Here is a 24,519-nt window from a genome sequence, read left to right as displayed (position 1 = left end):
GATGAAAACACTCACCGTTTTCTCTTGCAGTAACACCAGATTCCAACACAGGTGAACATGAAGGAAAGCTCCAAAAAAAGCAGACCTGCAATTAACTGTAGCAAACAGTGTGTTTCCCAATAGCAACCACTTCTGAGGCTGTTCTGGGCATCGGGAACAGGTGTTGTGGGGCCGGCAGCATCTGTGGGAGCAATGGGGAGCGTGAGCCCGCGCTGTGCTGCACTGCTGAGCTGGCAGCACGGTGGATGCGGCCAGGACGTTCTCTGTTTGCCCCAGAGCTGGGGCCTGCAGGCACCTTGCCACCCCTTGGCACAGGCTGTGCCACCCAACAAAGCCCAGCAGGCCGGCAGGAGAGCCCGGGGCCAGCGCAGCTGCTTGGGCCGTCTCTGCTTGGCGGGACAGGGACCAAACCCATCCCTGAGCAGCCCCTGCCAGCCCTGGCCCTCCCTGCCCCGCGACAGCTCCCCCAGCCCCAGGGGACAGAGCCAGGCCCTGTCAGGACCCAGTGCAGCCCCGGCCCAGTCGGGAGCCAGGGCTGGCTCTGGCCCTGGGCTCACAGCAGGGCTCCCGCTCGGGGCTGCTCCTGTGCCTGGGGCCTCTGGGCACTCAGGGCCGGCTGCGGGAGCAGCTGCAGAGGGAGGGACATTGTTGGTGCACGAGTCCCGATTCCCCGGGGCTGTGAACGAGCTCCAGAGGCCTGGAAGCCGAGGCACCTCCAGCTTTGGCTGCTGCTGGGCCGTGCAAGGGCAGGGCCTGGGGGAAGAGCTGCTGCCACACAGCCCCGCCGAGGGCTGAGCCCGGTACAGCAATCACCTCCTGTGCCTGTGCCCGTGCCTGGCATCGCCTTCCTTCCTGCAGCAGAGGTTGGCACTGAGCCACTGCTTCCTCCGGGATGTGCCTCCTTCTGCAGAGATGTTTGGTCCATTTCTTGAGAAAGGAAAAGAGACAGCTGGATCAGATGGAACCATCTGCCATTGAGGGAGGTGGCATCTTCAGGAGGCAATGCTATTCAAATCATGGTTAAGGACCAGAAAAACATCTGGGTTTTGGGACTGGGCCATGGCCCTCCCTCCTTCAAGCACCTGCCAAGCCTGGGCAGAAGTCATAAGGGGATGACCCAGGGCGAGGGCACACCCGTGCATGGTTCTGTCCTGGCACCTGCAGCGATGCCCCCCTGGCCGAGCTTTGGGCTCTGAGCTGGCAGCTCTCGCAGGGGGGAAAGGCCTTGACCTACCCTCAGCATCTCCCAGAGCCTCCATCCTGAACGTGGGTTGGGAAGTCAGATCACTTTCACCAGCAGGGTTATCTGCAAAGAAAGGCAGGACAGAACAGCTCCTGTGACAATGTAGGAGATCCTCAGGCTGCACCCAAGGCTCAGCCCCAGGACACAGCCCTGGGTTCGGCCCCTTCCCTCTCTGCTCTTCTCTGGGGCTGCACAGAGCACACGGAAGGACACTCTGGCATTGCACACAGGAATAAAACTGACAGCTAAATGCTCCTTCCTCCCACTGACAGTGATCCTGTGGGATCACTCAGGGCTCCAGAAAGGGAGCAGGGCGAGGCTTCCAGATTCCTTCAACCCTGGGATGATGTTAAGGGAAGTGGAAGATGGGTGAGCTCTTGTCACACTGACTCTGATTTTTGTCTCAGGAAAGGCATATTGAAAACTTGCCTCCAACATCCTCCAAGAACTTCAAGCCATTTTCCACCACGGCTTCATAATAATCCAAGTCGCCATCCAAATCTAGAAGTGAGCACAGATCAGAACCATTTCCTTGGTGTGCTGTGGTCCCCTTCTGCCTTTAGGATCTGAGTACTTGCAAGGGGGTTGGGTAAGGCCTTGGGATCCAGATGTGAATGGAAAAGGCCAAAGGAGCACAGGGCCTGGGGAGCTCAGGGCTTGCTCCTGGTCACTGTCCATGCTCTTTGCAGGCCCTGGCAACATCCATGGATGGGCAGCTGGAGCAGCCTGGGGCCCTGGGGGTTCTCTTCTTCCCACAGAGGAAACCCTCCCTAAAGCCCAGGGGAAAACTGCAGCAGGCAGTTCCACAGGTATCCCTGCCTCCCCCTGTCCCTCCTGCCCTCTTACTGCTGGGACAAATCCCTCAGCCCAATGGCACATAGCCAGGCCCTCTCAGGACACTCTGGAGCCTTGCTCTCCCCCTCTGCCCTTTCCCCACCATGGGCACCCCGTGCAGTCACTTCCAGAGCTCGGGACGTGTCTCCCACAGAGGGACCCCAGCAGGACTGCTCAGTACCGGAGTGCCCCGGGCATAATAATTCCTCTGGGCAGTGCCGGCCTTGTCCGGGCTGTGCCCACGCTGCCAAGCAGCAGAGAGGGCAGCTCAAGGCTCAGCAGGGCTCAGGCCCAGAGGCACAGCAATTACCTCCTGTGACTGTGCCTGGCATCGCCTCCCTTCCTGCAGCAGAGGCTGGCACAGAATCTCTGCTTCCTCTGGGAAACACTGCCTTCAGCACAGCTTCTCCATCTACTTTGGAAGAAAGGGAAAGGCACAGCTGGAGCAGGTGAGGCTGTATCCCTTAGGGGAGGGCGCATCTTCAGGAGGCAATGCTTGTCAAAGTCATTGATATGGATCAGGAAAAGGCACAAGCTGTTGGGACTGGGCCAGAGCATGCCCGAGTGAGTAGCGCTCCCTTGCAAACAGCTGTGCCTCCTGATGTGCTCAGAGACAGGGAAACTTCAGGGGATTTCAGGGTGTGCATGGCCCATGGTGCAGTTTGGGGTCCGTGTCAGCTGGTGCCAAATGCCTTCCTGCAGAAGCTGGGGAGAAGCTGCAGCCAGCCCAGGCTGGGAAACAGCCCTGCAGGCCAGGAGAGCAGCAGCAGGGCAGTGAGGCTGCCATGGATCCCTTCCCGCTGTGCCGGGCAGGGCCTGTCCAGATGTGCAGGGAAAGGCCCCGGCTGCTGAGTCCCAGGGGAAGGCTGAGGGAAATGCACCCACCTTGTCCTGCCTGTTCCATTTCCTTCAGCATTTTCCACATGACTTCAAATGGTTTCTGGGATTTCTTGTCTACCATCTGGTTGGTGTTTCCTATTGGAGGATCTTAACAGAAAGCTGTTCCATTTCCCAGGAATGGACCCCACAAAACCATTGCTCAGCCTGTGGGTTCAGCAGGGACACACTACTCACCCCTGTGATGGGAGCTGGGTTGGTGCGCATCATCCATCCCAGGAGCTGGAGAGATCCTCTCTGCAGACACGCCTGTAACTGAACAGGCACAGGAGCTTCTGTCACCTGGTTCCTTCCAGATGGTCAATGATTATGAGACACTGAGAACATACCTGCAGGATGCCCAGAGGGCTTCAAAGCGTCATACCGCCAGGCTAATGGAGAAGCCTTTGGGGCATCCCCATCTAGAAGCAAACCAAGATGAGAAGGTTTCCATTGTGTGCCAGGGCTGGCTCTGGCCCTGGGCTCACAGCAGGGCTCCCACTCGGGGCTGCTCCTGTGCCTGGGGCCTCTGGGCACTCAGGGCCGGCTGCGGGAGCAGCTGCAGAGGGAGGGACATAGTTGGTGCACGAGTCCCGATTCCCCGGGGCTGTGAACGAGCTCCAGAGGCCTGGAAGCCGAGGCACCTCCAGCTTTGGCTGCTGCCGGGCCGTGCAAGGGCAGGGCCTGGGGGAAGAGCTGCTGCCACACAGCCCCGCCGAGGGCTGAGCCCGGCACAGCAATCACCTCCTGTGCCTGTGCCCGTGCTTGGCATCGCCTTCCTTCCTGCAGCAGAGGTTGGCACTGAGCCACTGCTTCCTCCGGGATGTGCCTCCTTCTGCAGAGATGTTTGGTCCATTTCTTGAGAAAGGAAAAGAGACAGCTGGATCAGATGGAACCATCCGCCATTGAGGGAGGTGGCATCTTCAGGAGGCAATGCTATTCAAATCATGGTTAAGGACCAGAAAAACATCTGGGTTTTGGGACTGGGCCATGGCCCTCCCTCCTTCAAGCACCTGCCAGGCCTGGGCAGAAGTCATAAGGGGATGGCCCAGGGCGAGGGCACACCCGTGCATGGTTCTGTCCTGGCACCTGCAGCGATGCCCCCCTGGCCGAGCTTTGGGCTCTGAGCTGGCAGCTCTCGCAGGGGGAAAGGCCTTGACCTACCCTCAGCATCTCCCAGAGCCTCCATCCTGAACGTGGGTTGGGAAGCCAGATCACTTTCACCAGCAGGGTTATCTGCAAAGAAAAGCAGGACAGAACAGCTCCTGTGACAATGTAGGAGATCCTCAGGCTGCACCCAAGGCTCAGCCCCAGGACACAGCCCTGGGTTCGGCCCCTTCCCTCTCTGCTCTTCTCTGGGGCTGCACAGATCACACAGAGGGACACTCTGGCATTGCACACAGGAATAAAACTGACAGCTAAATGCTCCTTCCTCCCACTGACAGTGATCCTGTGGGATCACTCAGGGCTCCAGAAAGGGAGCAGGGCGAGGCTTCCAGATTCCTTCAACCCTGGGATGATGTTAAGGGAAGTGGAAGATGGGTGAGCTCTTGTCACACTGACTCTGATTTTTGTCTCAGGAAAGGCATATTGAAAACTTGCCTCCAACATCCTCCAAGAACTTCAAGCCATTTTCCACCACGGCTTCATAATAATCCAAGTCGCCATCCAAATCTAGAAGTGAGCACAGATCAGAACCATTTCCTTGGTGTGCTGTGGTCCCCTTCTGCCTTTAGGATCTGAGTACTTGCAAGGGGGTTGGGTAAGGCCTTGGGATCCAGATGTGAATGGAAAAGGCCAAAGGAGCACAGGGCCTGGGGAGCTCAGGGCTTGCTCCTGGTCACTGTCCATGCTCTTTGCAGGCCCTGGCAACATCCATGGATGGGCAGCTGGAGCAGCCTGGGGCCCTGGGGGTTCTCTTCTTCCCACAGAGGAAACCCTCCCTAAAGCCCAGGGGAAAACTGCAGCAGGCAGTTCCACAGGTATCCCTGCCTCCCCCGTCCCTCCTGCCCTCTTACTGCTGGGACAAATCCCTCAGCCCAATGGCACATAGCCAGGCCCTCTCAGGACACTCTGGAGCCTTGCTCTCCCCCTCTGCCCTTTCCCCACCATGGGCACCCCGTGCAGTCACTTCCAGAGCTCGGGACGTGTCTCCCACAGAGGGACCCCAGCAGGACTGCTCAGTACCGGAGTGCCCCGGGCATAATAATTCCTCTGGGCAGTGCCGGCCTTGTCCGGGCTGTGCCCACGCTGCCAAGCAGCAGAGAGGGCAGCTCAAGGCTCAGCAGGGCTCAGGCCCAGAGGCACAGCAATTACCTCCTGTGACTGTGCCTGGCATCGCCTCCCTTCCTGCAGCAGAGGCTGGCACAGAATCTCTGCTTCCTCTGGGAAACACTGCCTTCAGCACAGCTTCTCCATCTACTTTGGAAGAAAGGGAAAGGCACAGCTGGAGCAGGTGAGGCTGTATCCCTTAGGGGAGGGCGCATCTTCAGGAGGCAATGCTTGTCAAAGTCATTGATATGGATCAGGAAAAGGCACAAGCTGTTGGGACTGGGCCAGAGCATGCCCGAGTGAGTAGCGCTCCCTTGCAAACAGCTGTGCCTCCTGATGTGCTCAGAGACAGGGAAACTTCAGGGGATTTCAGGGTGTGCATGGCCCATGGTGCAGTTTGGGGTCCGTGTCAGCTGGTGCCAAATGCCTTCCTGCAGAAGCTGGGGAGAAGCTGCAGCCAGCCCAGGCTGGGAAACAGCCCTGCAGGCCAGGAGAGCAGCAGCAGGGCAGTGAGGCTGCCATGGATCCCTTCCCGCTGTGCCGGGCAGGGCCTGTCCAGATGTGCAGGGAAAGGCCCCGGCTGCTGAGTCCCAGGGGAAGGCTGAGGGAAATGCACCCACCTTGTCCTGCCTGTTCCATTTCCTTCAGCATTTTCCACATGACTTCAAATGGTTTCTGGGATTTCTTGTCTACCATCTGGTTGGTGTTTCCTATTGGAGGATCTTAACAGAAAGCTGTTCCATTTCCCAGGAATGGACCCCACAAAACCATTGCTCAGCCTGTGGGTTCAGCAGGGACACACTACTCACCCCTGTGATGGGAGCTGGGTTGGTGTGCATCATCCATCCCAGGAGCTGGAGAGATCCTCTCTGCAGACACGCCTGTAACTGAACAGGCACAGGAGCTTCTGTCACCTGGTTCCTTCCAGATGGTCAATGATTATGAGACACTGAGAACATACCTGCAGGATGCCCAGAGGGCTTCAAAGCGTCATACTGCCAGGCTAATGGAGAAGCCTTTGGGGCATCCCCATCTAGAAGCAAACCAAGATGAGAAGGTTTCCATTGTGTGCCAGGGCTGGCTCTGGCCCTGGGCTCACAGCAGGGCTCCCACTCGGGGCTGCTCCTGTGCCTGGGGCCTCTGGGCACTCAGGGCCGGCTGCGGGAGCAGCTGCAGAGGGAGGGACATAGTTGGTGCACGAGTCCCGATTCCCCGGGGCTGTGAACGAGCTCCAGAGGCCTGGAAGCCCAGGCACCTCCAGCTTTGGCTGCTGTCGGGCCGTGCAAGGGCAGGGCCTGGGGGAAGAGCTGCTGCCACACAGCCCCGCCGAGGGCTGAGCCCAGCACAGCAATCACCTCCTGTGCCCATGCCTGTGTCGGTGCTTGGCATCGCCTTCCTTCCTGCAGCAGAGGCTGGCACTGAGCCACTGCTTCCTCCAGGAAGTGCCTCTTTCTGCACAGGCATTTGGTCAATTACTTGAAAAAGGAAGAGGAACAGCTGGATCAGATGGAAACATTCCCCATTGGACAGGTGGCATCTTCAGGAGGCAATGCTTGTGAAACTCACAGGTAAAGATGAGGAGAATGCCCAGGCTATTGGGGCTGGGCCAGAGCACTCCCTTGTGAAAACAGCTGCACCTCCTGATCTGCTCAGAGACTGGGAAATTGCAGAGGATCTCAGACCCGTCCACAGCTGCTCTGGGCATCCTGTGCCAGGGCCTCCCCCCGCTCACAGGGAACAATTCCTGCCCAATATCCCATGTGGCCCTGCCCTGCGTTGGGTTGAAACCACTCCTGGTGTCCTGTCACTCCAGGCCCTTGCCCAAAGCCCCTCTCCAACAAGCCTGTCAGTCCATTCAGTGTGAATGCAGATAAATGTCAAGTTGAGTATTTCCTGCTGAAAATCCAGTTATGAAGATTCATTTTACAACAGAAATTACAAAGTAAAGAAAATATGTAAGACGATGCCTCATCTGAATTATGGCCCAAATAATTAGGGTCACTTTCCTTGGCAGTAGTCTAAATGGGGTAAAGACCTAAAAACAGAAATATGAATACCCGTGTTCAGGATCCTTCAGTCAGATAAATGACACCACAAAACAGTACAAGTGTACAACTGATTCTTTAGTTGCTTAATCACAGTAAATTGAGCATGACGAAATTTAACTCATCTGAGTTAAACAACACTGAAATCTGACTGGCATTAGGTCAGCTTCCAGACAGAATGAATTTTATGGCAAATTGATTACTATACTGTAACCATAATGTATGTATTCCTGTTCCATTGTAGCACAGACTTTCTTTATGCCTGTATCTTATCTGAAATTATTTACTTCAATCTGCTGTGGAGCAGAGTTGAGTCTCTGTCCTCTTCTGTCAGCCACAGTTGCCATCAGATTCGTCTGCCCAATGCTCATCCCACACACCAGGAAAGCAGCAGTGTGCTCATCCGGAGCCTCCCTCAGGGGGCTGCAAAGAAATCCATTAAAGAGATAGTAAATTACTGTGTAAATTACAAATAGCAAAGCAAAGGACTCATTTAGTGACCAGCAGTTTTACCACAAGGCTAAGTGACAGTCTGAAGCAAAGTTGAGGAAATTATCACATTTTTACACATGATTGCTCTTTGCAAACTGTGCTTTATTGAAACATTAAATACTTGAAGTGAAAATGAAACAAGCAACAGACACAGTGAGTTTGATAACATCAGATGTGCCTCCACACAGCACTCTTCACCTGACACTCTCTGCCAAGTCACTGCTTCCAAGATGCACAAAGCTTCATCAGTCATCACACTGGAGGAATGCAGTCTCCTTCATCAGCCAGCAACATTCAGGCTGTTAGCTCAGGAAACTTCCCTCACAAATAATATTTTACCTTTTAACAGCTAATTGAGGCTTCACAAAAAGAAAATAAAAAGACTCTCAGCCGTTGTGTATTACCATGCCTTTAACCTAATATCTTTATTCATTTTTTGCCAATTCTTATTCACAGATTAATTTCAAAAGTCCATTAACTTACACAAGTGAGACAAACTGAGATGCTGCTTTGAGACTGAGATCCATGACAGGGAAGTATTTTGCCAGAAAAGGTTTCTTTGAGTCATCCAGAACTCTGACATAAGCTTTAACTGTTTTTCCAATCTCCACCTGAAACAGATATATCCAGTCATTCTGCATTCACACCACTCTTATTTATTCGCATAAAAATTTTCACTTGATTTTGTATTATACTTGTAGTAGGCTAGTGGAGTTAGAGCCCCAAGGTTAGACTAGCACTGATTTTAAACACTAATCCCTGCCAGCTGGAGTTAGTGTCAGATGAAATGAATGAACTCAGGTCCTTCAGCTGGCAAGGGCATAATTAAAACATCCAGAAATATCAACACTTCTTTTGTTTAAGGTGCACCCAAGCTGGCAAGAGCAATGAGCTGGACTTTCTTCTGTTCAGTTTTAAAGCCTGACATATGGAAAATGACCCTGGGGCAAAACCTACTCCTAAAAGAATTGCTCACATGCACTTTAAACAGGAGGAAATGTAAATGAGCATGTCCATATAAATTAGGGATTAATATTACTATGTAAATGCAAAAGCTGAGATTTCTGCCACACAGAACACGAACAGATACCTGATACCCTGAGACCCTTATAACCTGAAGGGATAAATTTGGGAGGGAGAAACAGAGACACAGGGAGGTGTTCTCTGTTGTAGCATCTTGTCCATGTGTGATCTCTGTGCTCAGGACCAGCAGCACAGGAGTCAGGGCAGGCTGGATCAGCTCCTAATGCTGCTTCCAAGGCACTGACCTTGCCAACAACTTACACGTGAATTCCTGGATATCAGACACATGAATTTCAGCTTCAGCTGGGGCAGGGAAAGCCAGACACAGGTCTTGAATCATTACAGTCACTGATCCTGGGAGCAGAGGCTGCACCTGCAATGCCAAAAGAAAACTGCCTTATAGCACTTCTTTTGTCTCTTGTTCACAGGATAAAATTTGTATCACTTTCAGGGCAGAAGCAGTTGGATGCAGAAATCTCCAAGCTTACACAAGGAGAATCCTTCCACCGAAATAAAAATCAAGCTCTAAAATGTATGTAAAAAGTATTAAGCTACTGAGCTAGTGCAAACAGCCCCCAGGCACCAAGTGAATTACCAGCTCTTCATCTGGAACAGTCTGGCATCCTGTTACCCTCCTGCCTCAGGAGAAAAAACACACAAATCCTTTAGAGCAACAAAATTTTCTTAGAGTGAAAACCAAAGCGATAAGGGGAAAAAAAAAGTGAGAACAAAAATTATGCCTGTAAAGCACTGGTATTGCTTCATGTAAGGTTTGTACTCTACTGTCACTGCTTCTCATCTGAGCAGCCAAAACCTGGTGGTAGATCCTGGCAAGTAAGAGGACAATTGACAGATCAGGTGTTTCTTTAATAAAACTATTATTACATTTATTTTAAAGAAAGAGAATGTTACACTTAACAGATAAAGAGAATAAAACAATGAAGAGAGAGACCTCTGGTCCCAAACACAAGCCCTCAGAACTAAGCACCCATCCCAAAGTCCCCTCTGCCAAGGCCATGCAGCCACACCTTGCTCCTCACATCAGCTCTGCAGTTCTCCTGCAACTCCCTGACCTTGTCACAGACCTCAGGACAATCCCAGCTGTTCTGCTCCCTTTGGCCAGGGAGCAGTGAAGTCGGGTGTCCTGCTGTGTGCTCTGGACTCTGAACAAGGGGAGATGGACAGGTCCCCCAGTGCACAGGAGCTCAGTGAACTCTCAGCTCTGCCCAGCAGCACCACAGGAGCCAGCAGCAGAGCAGTGGGGAAAGCTGACATTTTGTTCTGTGAGGGCACTACTCCTGTTTCTGCCTCAAAATAGAAAGGGATGTGAAGTTTTAATAAAGGTCAGCTTCCAGAACAGCAGCAGTTCCCAGAGAGGGTGGCTAACACAGGGGCTGGGCAGCAGGGCAGGGGAAGTGGCACAGGGAGGGAGCTGGAATGGAGCTCAGCTGGGCTGGGAGACCAGAGAAAGCAAACAGGGAAAAAGGCAAGCAGGGCTACTGCAACTTTTAAAACTCTTCCTGTCTCAGCAAACTCTGCTGTTCTCCTCTCCCATTATGTGCCCAGTGGCTCCCAGTATCCAGGGATATTGCACTGGTGGCCACTCTTCACTCTTCCCCTGCTACCACCCACCCATGCCCAGAGAAGCTGCTGTGTCAAAACCAGAGGGAGAGCTACAGAATTCCTCCCTGGCAGTCCCACTGAAGAGTCTGAGAATCACTGCTCCAGATAAGTTGAATTTAGTTTCTCACAAGAGTTTACTGCCAACTCATCCTCTGTCAACTTGGCTGCGCTGGTACCTGCCATGGCAGCAGCCTTACAGAGCCTGCTGATTTCCCAGGCCATTCTGCTGCTTCCATGGAAAAACCCAGGGCTTGTACTGGGATGGAACCCAAGCACAGCACACAGGGCTAACAAACCTGCCAAATGTGTGTGGGGTTGCATTTTTTAAAAAATGTGTTTAATGTGGACTTCTCTCTCCTTTAATCTGACAGGCAGTTAAATCTCTTCCTACACTTCACAAAGCCTGTCTTGCTGTCACTGCTCCACTCCTGAATTCCAGACAAGACCACTGAACCTATCTCATGGACATCGGTTAAACCCATCAGGGAGACCGGACTAAAAAACTATTAAGAGTTTGAACAGTATACTATGTACAAAAAACTCCTCATCTCTTCTACTTTTTTTCTCACCCCTGTGCCTAGTTGGAAAAAATATTCCCACCTCACACTTAAATCAGTTAGAGACAATTAAGATGTTCCATCAATTCTTTTGATATTCTAATTTCCACCTTAGTTATCATTATTTCACAACTTTATCAGCATTACTTTTTAAAAGACAAACCTGTAATTGATACATTTATAAAAACCACTCTTTAGAGCAACTTGTTTTGTTTCAAGTTCTTTCCTAATGAAAGCAGCAATGCAAACACAGAGTTTTATTGGTGTTCACTGCAGAATGCATTTCATATCCCAGACCTGATGAAGTCAAGCACACTTGCACTTTATTGGCATCTTCTAGTGGAAAAGTGCATTAGAAACTTCATATGGAGATCAGAATAAACTCTTTAATAAATATTCATTCACAAAACCAGGATGCAATACTGTGATTTTAAAATACCCTGAAACAACACTGTAGGATAGAAGAATTTGAAACCTTCAGAACTACTGGCCCACAGCAAATACTCCAGTATTACTTTGGAAACCAATTAATCTTATGGGTAGCTTCTGAATAATTCTGTCATGTTACTCTTTGTGGTGTGTTTGTGAAATCAGGAACATTTTACTACAAAGTTGTAATGGGTGAAGTACTTGGAACTGGCTTTTACCTTATACAGGGAACACAAGTGCATCAAAGCTGTAAAGAAACAATTTCCTGTACCTGAGACTAGAGCAGAAAGTGCCAGTGCAAAGATCCCCTGCCTGAAGCACAACCGTGACAGGCAAACACATCCAAAATGCAGCTACTGCCTCCCTATTCACACCTGCTGCAAAATGCCCAGGAGTGCTGAAGCTGCAGAACAATAACCTGGTTGGCAAAAAGGTGTAAAACCACAAAATACTGCACTCACCAAAGCAATGCCTTGAGTCTCTTCATGTGTCACTCTTACAATATTTGGCACACTGGTATTAATGAAAAAATATCCAGAACCTTGTTGGAGGAGAAGTTCTGCCTGCAAAACCAGAAAAGCATCCTGAATTAAGATTGTATCTTTCCAGTAAAGCTGTCTCCTCACACACCCCCTGTAATGTGTGATGTTTTCCTCCCTGCAGCTGGAAAGCAGCAGAGTAACTCCTCACCTGGATGTCAGGGTGGTTGTAGATGGAGAGCCCAGTGGGGCTCACTTTCACATCTTCCACAAGCATCACTTCAATGGTGGCAGGCCCTGGGAGCACAGCCTCGTGCTGCAAGAACAATGTTAGCAGTTACAGAAAGAGGCACAACACTGCCAGAGTCCTGTGTGTGCAGGGAGGATGTTTAAAGCAGGCAACCAAAGCTCAGAGCACAGGCTGAGGGATGAGATGCCCACAAGATCCAGAGGGCTCAGTCAGTCAGCACAGGGAAGGGCATCCTCAGGGCTGCTCTGTTCTGCACCCCTGGCCAAGGCAGAGGACAAGGGCCCAGCACTGCAGGATCAGTGAATGATGTCTGACAAGCACAGACAGGGTATTAACTCTGAGCCACGGGCCCAAGTCATACAGAATGATAAGGAAAATGCACAAAGTGTTCTAGTTCTAACTCATCTTTTCATGCTTCTTAGCAGGCCACCAAAAGAAATTCTTCCTTAAGTGTAAGTACATGAATACGGGACTAAATGCAGCTTTAATCACTCACTCATAGCAACATTAGCTCAGAAAAGGAAAAAGATTTCTAGAGGAAGTCAGTACTCTGTACCCATTTCACCTCATTAGTAGAATTATTTCCTTGATGTGGAAAGGATGTGATCTTTCCCTAATGACATAATAGGGTGTTCCACTTAAACATGGAACAACAGTCAAGACATCTTAATATCCCATCTACTAGGTTTTTGTTTGTGTTTTTGGCTGCAAGAAAGGAGAATGGGCAGGTTTGAAAGCAGAACAGAGCAGCCCATTGCTGATGTACTTGAAAAATGCACCCAGGTCACCTCATTTGAAAAAAACAACACATTCATGAGCCCACAAAGTGCAGCAGGACTAACATCTACAGAGTCCTCCGAAATTTAAACACAGAGAATAGAACTTAAGAATATGCCAGTGTTCTCTGAACTCAAGGCAAAGTTTAGAGCAGCCTCTTTACTAATTATTTCGAAAAATAAAAAAGAATATATAATACTGGTTTAACAAAGCAGAGCACAGTGAACTACAAAATTATTGTAGAACATCAAGTATCCATATTACAGCTTGATTTCTAAGAGAGAAAAAAAAAAAAAGAAACACAACCAAATATCGCAAATAACTTCAGCAGCAAAGTAACTGTGTCTCTGCGGTAATTCTCATTAAGCCATAGTCAAATTTTTCAGGGGACATACATCTGCACCATGCTTTCCCAACATGAGAAGAGTGGAAACCTCACAGAAAAGTCAAGAACCAAGTGGCAAAAAAGATCACCTCTCAAAGAATTTACTAAGCAGATGCCACACCTGGGCCAAGCTGAGAAGAACCTGGCCCACAGAGTATTTCACATTACTGGTGCCCATCTGCTACCTGCTTTGAGTTAAATCCTGTAACCGCTCATTGCATATTTAACTTTTTGCCTCAAGTATGTTTTCAAGGTACTGCATATTGTTCAAATCCACTTAAATCTTGCTAACAAGATTAAACAGACATTCCAGTTAGGAAGCAGAATATTTTAAGAGTCAGTTATTGCACATGCCAGGTTATTCCACAGGCTGAAACCTGCCCTTATATTCAGTTTACAAAAGTGACATAAACAGAAAACTGCCAGCTGTTTACACCTGCCCTCTTTGTTCATCATCATTACCTTTTACTGTTTTTCTTCCCTAGCTAAGTATTTCAGGGAGTGGCTAATGACTTGTAAAATGAGAGCCTCTGCTTATGGCTGGCATCAGGAAAAAAAAAAGAGAGCATCAGTCAGAGCCTGTCGGAATCTGTGGGTATTGGTGATTCCGAGATTGTAGAAAGTCTCTGTCTTTCTGCCCTGTTGCCAAAGAAGAAGCTATAATTTGTCTGTGCTGTTTTCAAGGTTGTTTATTCTTGCTTATCTCTAACATGTTCTGCTGCCCTGCCGCAGGTCTGTCCTGCAGGGCAGCGTGTGGGGCTCTGCCCCTCAGTGGGATGTTACAAACATTATATACCAGAAACTACGTGTACTATATTTATAATAATGTGCCAATATCTATTATCTACTTTGAACAGCGTGTCCCTAGCCTAAACCAATAGAAAAATGCCAACACTACAGTGAAACATGGAGGGCATGAAGAAGGAGGAAAAGGACAAGACACACCTAATTTTCTCTATCTTGTCCCCTCTGAACCCCTAATTTAGAAACCTAAAATTTTACTTTTGCACCTGTGTCACACTTAATTATTACTCATATCAAACACTCAGAGCTTGTAATTCATCCTGTAAGATTGAAAACTCCTCTCCATGGACAGAGATCACAGACAGTGTCTCTCGGGGCTCTGTATAGGGGGGTTCCTGACCCCTGCCAGAGTCCCAGACCTGCCAGGGCAGCCAGAGGGAAGCCCTGGATTCCCACAAGAGCCCAGACTAACACATGGTCCATATGAGGAATCAGTCAGCTTTTGCTTTGCTCATGCAGAACTTTCCCACCCAGCTCTGCAGGGGCAATAATCCATTTGCTTTCCCAGTGACAGCTGCATGAAGCACATGGCTGCTTTAATGAAGGACAAGCAGCAGAGAGTCACCAATTCATTAAAAAACCCTAAACTGAAACAAAACCAACTGAAACACTTCTCTGCAATGCCCTTGTTCAGATGGTTAAAAAACTCCCAAGGACTTGGACAAATTTGATTTGGATAGCAGCACCTAGTGCAGAGGAAAGCAGGAAAACCATGAACCAGTATCAAACCTCTGCAGAATGAACCGGACTGCACCAGGGAGCTGCCTGATTTGTACAGTACTGTGTGTGGAGGAAATAAAGCCACCAGACCACTGGGCATTGACCACAGGGAAATGGCAAATCCCCCCAGGTACTGTTACCGGTATTTGGGCTCTGGCTGCCTTCAGGTGGGGCTGCTGGAATCCAGTGGCAGTGGCAGAGATGGCAGCAGTTCCAAACGCATGCTCAACTACCACAGTTTGTAAGCTTAGAATGCAACAAAGATGAAAAATATATTCAGCTCCTCTAGGCTCATTCGCATCAGACAAGAACTTTCTCTCTCAAGACAGGTTCTAGACATTGGACTTGGTTCCTTTTTTTCTCCTCTCTTTAATAGCACACACTAAAAAGTGCACATTGACGTTAAACTGAAGTATGACTGTAGATTACAGTAATTTCTTTAATCAAGATGAGACACTGCCAAACAGATTTAATCTGGACCGTCAAACAAAGAAATGCTCATTTCAGCCCACTCATACCCTCCATTTTCTTCTGACCATTGCCCTCCTCCTTCAGAGTCAGCTCCATTGGCAGCTCCGTCTCAATACGAGCAATGGCCTTATTTGTGGATTCCCACACAATACTAAGGGAGCTGAAGTTATCACATTTCCTGCCTTGCTGGTCATAGGCAGCCAAATCCAGCACTGGATTGTGGTAATTGGAAACAGGAACCTCAAAAAGAAGGAATATTTTGAACTGAACCGATACAACCGGATTTTTTAATCATTAAAGAAAACATATGCTGAGTTCCATGAGGTTTGTACAACATCAATGCATAAGGAACGTTTGTTAAAAGGAGCCAAGTGCAAGGCATTCAGCTGTGCTCCAACAGCCCTGAGATTATCTCAGCTGGTCAGAGCATACTGCTGCTTACACCAGGTAGGTTCAAGTCCTGTATGGGCCATTTAGAGTTGGACTCCATGATCCTTATGATCCCTTCCAACTCAGAGCATTCTGTGAATCTCTGAACTCTAAGGGGGTTTTACTGGAGCATGGGTTTGGGGTTTTTTTAGCCAGTGAATTACCTTAAAAAAAAAAACAAATCCCCAAACCAACAACAACAGAATTGAACCACAGCTCAATGAAATTGTTTTTAAAATTCAAATAAATGATGACAAACAGCGCTGTTTGTTAAAGCTCAAAATTCTGGTGTTGCTTTGGTGAAATGCATTAGCAACAGCAGTGCACCAAGGTAAGCTGACACATAATGGAGACAGAAAAGCAGGTGAGCTCTGGGGTGGCTAACAATACACAGAAGTCTCCATCTCCTCTTGTTATTACATAGAAGCTCTTTAAAATGATTCATTTTAGGGAAGGAGGATGACTTTTACATTTGCCGGGGAATATTAACACAACAAAATATGGCTTACTCAGCAGCCAACATGTGGCAACACCCGTTAGCAAGAAAAACAGAATAGCAAAGTTCCTTATGCCTGATAATCTACACATATCTATTGTCCATTTACTGCAGGACTCCCACAGCCTGCTCTGTGCAGGAGCCCCCAAGGGCACAGTGTGGCCACAGCACCAGTTACTGCTCCTCTTGCAGCAGCTGCCATGTTTCACACATGGAGCTCCAAACACTGATTTTTCAGCTGTAAGAACACCTTCTTCTCCTGCCACTTCCCAGGCTTACCAGTTGCTTGCTCTGCTGGAGCAAAGGGCAGGAGAGAGCAAGCTGAGGGCTGCCATAAACAGGAATCAAAGCCAGCCGGGAAGGGAGAGCACAGATGAGCTTCACGGCAGTGGGCTCAACCACTGGGAAAGGGCTGGTGACTGTGGGGCTGCTCCCAACTGTTAAGGTAATAACCTGAAAGCAGCAAATGAGGAAAGAGTTTAGTTCAGGCATGCTGTATTTCCACAGGTCTCAGTTACACTGTGATATCAGAATGAAAAGCAAAAATACAGTGCTTGGGGATTTACAGCACTATTAAGACACAGGAAGATGCAAAAGAGGGAGCACACCTCAAGAACAATTCTTTATCGCTATGAAAGTACTGTTCCTGGGAACTCTTTCCTCGGTGTTCATGTTCATGACTATCAAATTTGATTCAAACAACAAATCTCATGTAACTGAGAAAGGAAACAGCAGGTGTTCTTGCAGAGTGAGAACAGACCAGCCCAAAGGCAACATTTATAGTCACTTCAGTGTGTTTAAAAACATCTCATCTTTTATTTTACACTCCTTTTTTAGCCTTCAGCAAAGTGAAGTGGATATAAAACCAGAGAAGGCTGAGGCAGCTCTGGTCACCTGCCCCATCCCCGCACGCACTGGTGCTGGGCAGAGCCACGCAGGTGTGATGTGCTGGGGACAGCCAGCCTTGCACAGACCTGCACATCAACACCAAGGCCCGTTCCTTTGGAATCTGCACTGACAGGAACAGCTCCACTTTGCAAAGTGTCCACTGAGGAAATCAGTGGAACTTGGCAGCCCAACCAAAATGCTTAAGCCTTGCAGAATTGCAGAAGAATACTATACTGAAGCTAAAAGCTTCATGGGCTGAGGAGGGTGAATAAAGCAGGAGAAATCACTTCTGTATGTTGCAGAGAACAAAACCAAGTGGAAAATGAGCACAGTCATGCTCACCAAGGCTGCACAGAGAGTAGAGCAGTCAATTCCTGGGGCTGCCATTTGTTAGAATAAACAGAATTACACTGGAAGGTAACACAGTTAAGAGGAGCAGGTCAGACAGAGGAGTCAGCCTGCTCAGTAACCTTCTGCTCTGATCCTGTTCATGTAAAATGAACCTGCACTCATTAGGATGTTCAATGCACCCCGCAACATAAGGCTTCCACAACTTGGGTTTATACTGAAAAAAACCCATCATAAACCACTTTTAATGTAATGTTGTGAAATGCTCACTCTAAAATCTGCATCAAAATGCATAAACAAGGTACTTAGCCAAATTCTTTACTGGCTCATTATAAAAGCATCTAGCTACATAACAGGCATATGGCACCATAAATCTGTCTGGAGCCAGTTCTCAGCACCTGATGGAGGGCAACAGCAAGCCCTTCTGGCACTGTCCTAGGGTGACTGTTATGGTGTTTGTATCACCAATCGTGTGTTCTGTTTACGTTTGATATTATGTTCTGTGCTTTCAGAACTGACTCTGAAAGTGAAGGTTTGTTTTGCTGTGTTATCATCTGGTTCACCTTCCCCCATGTCTGCTGGAAAGCTAGAAAAGGCTAGGGCTGGCTGGCTGGCTTTGCTTGCTTGCTTGCTTGGCTTGCTTGCTTTGCCTGCTTTCTTGCTTTCTTGCTTTGCTTCCTAGTTAGGTTAAGCAGTCCAATTCTTTCCCTGGACTGTTGTTTTTTTCCCTTTCCTCTTTCTGAATATCATTCAACCTGCTCTGGACTGGGATCTGGGAAACACCAAGGAACACCAGGAGCCTGCATTTGGTGATCTGCAGCAGCCATCCCCAGCGTCCAGACCCGGGCGACCACTCCCAGGAAAGACCTTCTGGATTTGTTCAGCTCTTCAGAGGGGTGAAAGAGTTTTGTTGTCATCTAGTGTTGTTAATTATTTTGGTGCTGGGGAGTGCTTTGTTGTTGAACAAACAGGTTCTTTTCCACTTCCCTCTCAGAGGAAATTTTTCCCTGAACCAGGTGGGTGGGGAGGGGCCGTGGGGGTTTCCTGGGGGCTCCTTTCAGGGGGTTTTCCCCAAATTTGCCCTAAACTAGGACAAATATTTTGGCGCCCAACGTGGGGCTCGAGAGAGTGGGAAAAAACCCTGTTGTAATCATATTTTTGTTCCAATTATTTTGTCTGGGTATGGAGCAGTTACTGGTTATGTTGTTTGAATTAATATTGTCTCTTGGGGTGAAGGCCTGCATGTGTCTCTGGTCCCTGGGGGTTTTTCAGATCTTAATCCCCCTATGGTCCCTAGGTTTATTTTTTTATCCAGGAATAGCTCCGGTATTGTCCCTAATACGTAGGTTTTGCAGTAGAAGGGCACTGACCAGAATATCCATCGTGCTGTGCTTGGGTGTAATAGCTTCCAGAGGGTTTATAAAGGTGCTGAGGTCTGTTCCTGGAATGTATGGTTCATGGTTATGGTTGTACAGCCAGTTTGTTAGAGGGGAAGTAGGGGATGAGGCTTTTCAGCCTTTGCTTTCCTTCTTCTCCTCTGTATTTGTTACCTCCCTATTAGAGAATGTTCAGTTTCCCCTGACTGTTAAGGAGACCATCTTCGTGGTGTTTAATCTGGTAAGCTTTCTCTATACAGTCTGCAGTCTCTCTAGAATGAGGGCTGAGATTTCTAGAGGGGCTGATGAGACCTCTGACCCAGGAGTAGACCCAGGTGTGAGAAATCTTGAGTGGTGTGGGAAATGGGAGGATATGGGCCAAATCTTAAAGGAATTTTCTGACCCTATAGCCTGGGACTTTCCAAGTGAAAAAATTCAGAATCCGGCTGAGGTGGCGAAGTACCTGAAAGAGAAGTGCCATGATAACTCTAAGGAGAAAAAAATCATTGCAGTGAGCTGGGCCCTGGCATATGCTTATCGCACCCTGTTAGATACTGTAGGGCAGCAGACAGAGGAAGGGGGGCAGGGAGATAAATCAGCAGCTATCCCAGTCACTCAGGCTGCAGCAAACACCCCCGGCTCAAAGCCAGCAGCTAAACCAGACTCGGCAGCCAAGCCTCAACCAATGGCTGTTGCTACTAGCACAAGAAGTGGGAAGCGCACAGAAAAGACCAATCGACCAGTGGATGATGACGATGATGATGATAATGCAGGAGAGGGACCCTCAATGCCTGCTGACATAAAATCAGAAGTCAAAGCAACTGGTACAAGATCAGAGGCCAATACTGAGTCCTTTTCCCTAAAGGACCTTCGTGGCCTGAGGAAGGATTATACCCGACGACCTGATGAGTCTGTAATTAGTTGGTTGGTCCGTCTTTGGGATGCTGCAGGCGAGGCTACAATTCTGGATGGTACTGAGGCAAGACATTTGGGATCCCTGTCACATGATGCTGTTATTGATCAAGGAATGATGAGGGGGGCTAACCCTCACAGCCTCTGGGCACGGGTTCTGGAAAGTGTAGCACAAAGATACCTGTGTGCAGATGATCTTTATATGCAGCAAACCCAGTGGAAGACTATAGAACAAGGGATCCAACGTCTGAGAGAAATGGCAGTGGCAGAGATTATCTTCTCAGATGAAATAACAACTAGGAATCCAGACTTGGTACCATGTACATCTGTGATGTGGCGAAAACTTGTACGGCTTGGGCCACATGACTACGCTTCTGCCTTAGCAATAATGAAGCAAGATGAGAGGGATGAGACCGTGCTCGAAATGGCAAGGAAACTCCGAGCATATGCAGATGCCGTACATGGCCCAACCCATGCCAGAATTGCAGCAGTGGAAACACGTCTGCAGAAATTAGAAGATAAGATAGAGGAGAATCATAAGAGACTCAGGGAGGAGATAAAGGAGGACCTTCTCCAAATCTCAGCAGTACAGATCAGAGGTTCTGGTATCCAACACAGACGTTCCTCAGATGGTGAGAGAAGGTACACCCCACGAACTGAGCTGTGGTTCTTCCTGCGTGATTGCGGAGAAAACATGAGGAAATGGGACGGAAAACCTACTGGTGCTCTGGCACAACGGGTGCATGAATTGAAGGAAGGTAAGACTCAGAGAGGAAGTGCCACCAAAAGGAGAGCAGCTCCAGTTGCCCATAGCCAAACTGCCAGGCATGATGATGATGATGACATGTCTGATCCCCTTGAAGGAACCTCTAAGACATACGCCCAAGGCAAGAAGGATAACCAGGCTTAGAGGGGCCCTGCCTCTAGCCAGGTAGAGGCGAGGGAAAACCGTGTTTTCTGGACTGTGTGGATTCGCTGGCCTGGCACATCGGACCCACAAAGATATAAGGCTTTGGTTGATACTGGTGCACAATGCACGTTAATTCCATCGAGACACGTAGGGGCAGAATCTGTCTCTATTGCCGGTGTGACAGGTGGATCACAGGACTTTACCGTGGTGGAAGCTGATGTAAGTCTGACAGGAAATGAGTGGAAGAAACACCCTATTGTGACTGGCCCAGAGGCCCCATGTATTTTGGGCATAGATTACCTTCGAAGGGGGTATTTTAAAGACCCAAAGGGACTCAGGTGGGCATTTGGGATAGCAGCTGTAGCGACAGAGGGCATCCAGCAACTGAACACCTTGCCTGGACTGTCTGAGAATCCAACTACAGTAGGACTGTTGAAGGGAGAAGAACAAAAGGTACCAGTTGCCACTTCAACAGTGCATCGTCGACAGTACAGAACAACTCGAGATGCTGTGGTTCCCATCCATAAGATGATCCGAGAGCTGGAGAGCCAAGGGGTGGTCAGCAAAACCCACTCACCCTTCAACAGCCCCATTTGGCCTGTGCGTAAATCTGAAGGAGAATGGAGATTGACTGTGGACTACCGTGCATTGAATGAAGTGACTCCACCACTGAGCGCTGCTGTGCCAGATATGCTGGAACTCCAGTACGAGCTGGAGTCCAAGGCAGCGAAGTGGTACGCCACTATTGATATTGCCAATGCATTTTTCTCCATTCCTCTGGCAGCAGAATGCAGGCCTCAGTTTGCCTTTACATGGAGGGGAGTGCAGTATACCTGGAACCGACTGCCCCAGGGGTGGAAGCACAGTCCTACCATCTGCCATGGGCTGATCCAGACTGCACTAGAAAAGGGTGAGGCTCCAGAACATCTACAATATATTGATGATATCATTGTGTGGGGGAAGACAGCAGCAGAGGTGTTTGAGAAAGGAGAGAAAATCATCCGAATCCTCCTGGAAGCTGGTTTCGCCATCAAGAAGAGTAAAGTGAAGGGACCTGCTCGAGAGATCCAGTTCTTGGGAGTGAAGTGGCAAGATGGACGGCATCAGATTCCTACAGATGTCATCAACAAGATCACAGCCATGTCTCCACCAACCAACAAGAAAGAGACACAAGCTTTCTTAGGCGCCATTGGTTTTTGGAGAATGCACATTCCTGAGTACAGTCAGATTGTGAGTCCCCTCTACCTGGTCACCCGCAAGAAGAATGATTTCTGCTGGGGCCCTGAGCAGCAGCAAGCTTTCACCCAGATAAAGCAGGAAATTGCTCATGCAGTAGCTCTTGGCCCAGTCAGGACAGGACCAGATGTGAAGAACGTGCTCTACTCTGCAGCCGGGAACCATGGTCTGTCCTGGAGCCTTTGGCAGAAGGTGCCTGATGAGACTCGGGGCCGACCACTGGGATTTTGGAGTCGGAGCTACAGAGGGTCTGAAGCCAACTACACCCCAACAGAGAAGGAAATCTTGGCCGCCTACGAGGGAGTCCAGGCCGCCTCAGAGGTGATTGGCACAGAAGCACAACTCCTCCTGGCACCCCGACTACCGGTGCTGGGGTGGATGTTCAGAGGAAAGGTTCCCTCCACCCACCATGCCACCAGTGCTACATGGAGCAAGTGGATTGCTCTCATCACGCAGCGTGCCCATATTGGTAAGCTGAATCGCCCTGGGATTTTGGAAGTAATTACAAATTGGCCCGAGGGTGAAAGTTTTCGTGTCGCAGATGAAGAAGAAGAACCAGTGACACGGGCTGAAGAAGCTCCACCATATAACCAACTGCCAGCAGAGGAAACATGCTATGCTCTCTTCACTGACGGTTCCTGTCGCATCGTAGGGATGAATCGGAAGTGGAAAGCAGCTGTATGGAGTCCCACACGACGGGTTGCAGAGGCCACTGAAGGAGAAGGTGGATCAAGCCAGTTTGCTGAACTCAAAGCCGTTCAACTGGCCCTAGACATTGCAGAAAGGGAGAAGTGGCCAAAGCTCTACCTCTACACTGATTCATGGATGGTAGCCAATGCTCTGTGGGGGTGGCTAGAGAGGTGGAAAGAGGCTAACTGGCAGCGTAGAGGAAAACCAATTTGGGCTGCTGAAGAGTGGAAAGATATCGCTACCCGGGTAGAGAAGCTACCTGTGAAGGTTCGCCATGTAGATGCCCATGTCCCCAGAAGTAGAGCTAATGAAGAGCAGCAAAACAATCAGCACGTAGATCAGGCTGCAAAGATAGGGGTGTCAAAGATAGACCTCGATTGGGAACACAAGGGAGAGTTGTTCCTAGCACGATGGGCCCATGATGCCTCAGGCCATCAGGGTAGAGATGCCACTTACAAGTGGGCACTAGACCGAGGGGTGGATTTAACCATGGACAGTATTTCTCAGGTTATCCATGACTGTGAGACCTGTGCTACCATCAAACAGGCCAAGCGGGTGAAGCCCCTGTGGTATGGTGGGCGGTGGTCCAAGTACAAGTATGGGGAGGCCTGGCAGATTGACTACATCACACTGCCCCAGACACGCCAAGGCAAGCGCTACGTGCTCACCATGGTAGAAGCCACCACTGGATGGTTGGAAACCTACCCTGTGTCTCATGCTACAGCCCGTAACACCATCCTGGGCCTTGAAAAGCAGGTCCTTTGGAGGCATGGTACCCCTGAGAGGATTGAGTCAGACAATGGGACTCATTTCAAGAACAGCCTTATCAACACCTGGGCTAGGGAACATGGCATTGAGTGGGTGTACCACATCCCCTACCATGCACCAGCTGCAGGCAAAGTGGAGAGGTACAATGGACTGTTAAAAACCACCTTAAAAGCATTGGGTGGGGGATCTTTCAAAAATTGGGAGCAACATTTAGCAAAGGCCACCTGGTTAGTTAACAGCCGAGGTTCCACCAATCGAGCAAGTCCTGCCCAGTCTGAGCCCCTGAATATAGTAGACGGAGATAAAGTCCCAGTGGCACATGTCAGAGGTTTGTTAGGGAAATCAGTGTGGATCAATCCTGCCTCGAGTACAGACAAACCCATTCGTGGGATTGTCTTTGCTCAGGGACCAGGTTGTACATGGTGGATAATGCAGAGAGATGGAACAACACGATGTGTACCTCAAGGAGATCTGATTGTGGGGTGAAACTATTGTGCAAATATCACTGTTTGCTGAATGTTACTGCCAATGTCCGTGCATGAAACACACAGACATGAGAAAGAAGGAAATGAGTAAGTGAAAGATACAAGTTTTAACTTGATGGAGTTTTTACATGATGTTGAAGATATGGAGATAAGGGGTGGAATGTCCTAGGGTGACTGTTAGGGTGTTTGTATCTCCAATCATGTGTTCTGTTTACGTTTGATATTATGTTCTGTGCTTTCAGAACTGACTCTGATAGTGAAGGTTTGTTTTGCTGTGTTATCATCTGGTTCACCTTCCCCCATGTCTGCTGGAAAGCTAGAAAAGGCTAGGGCTGGCTGGCTGGCTTTGCTTGCTTGCTTGCTTGGCTTGCTTGCTTTGCCTGCTTTCTTGCTTTCTTGCTTTGCTTCCTAGTTAGGTTAAGCAGTCCAATTCTTTCCCTGGACTGTTGTTTTTTTCCCTTTCCTCTTTCTGAATACCATTCAACCTGCTCTGGACTGGGATCTGGGAAACACCAAGGAACACCAGGAGCCTGCATTTGGAGATCTGCAGCAGCCATCCCCAGCGTCCAGACCCGGGCGACCACTCCCAGGAAAGACCTTCTGGATTTGTTCAGCTCTTCAGAGGGGTGAAAGAGTCTTGTTGTCATCTTGTGTTAATTGTTTTGGTGTTGGGGAGTGCTTTGTTGTTGAATAAACAGGTTC

The 24,519-nt window shown here is 49.2% G+C and overlaps 1 pseudogene; it reads right to left on the bottom strand.

Moving 5' to 3' along the window:
* Nucleotides 1–1,646: 1,646 nt before the first annotated feature.
* The window catches only part of LOC115498348 (nuclear pore membrane glycoprotein 210-like), an 88,224-nt pseudogene continuing 65,351 nt past the window's right edge, over nt 1,647–24,519 (bottom strand).

Source organism: Taeniopygia guttata, chromosome 25 (genome assembly GCF_048771995.1).
Source record: "Taeniopygia guttata chromosome 25, bTaeGut7.mat, whole genome shotgun sequence".
NCBI lineage: Eukaryota > Metazoa > Chordata > Aves > Passeriformes > Estrildidae > Taeniopygia > Taeniopygia guttata.
The sequence above is the reverse complement of the archived record's forward strand: the minus strand, read 5'-3'. Positions and strand labels throughout refer to the sequence as shown.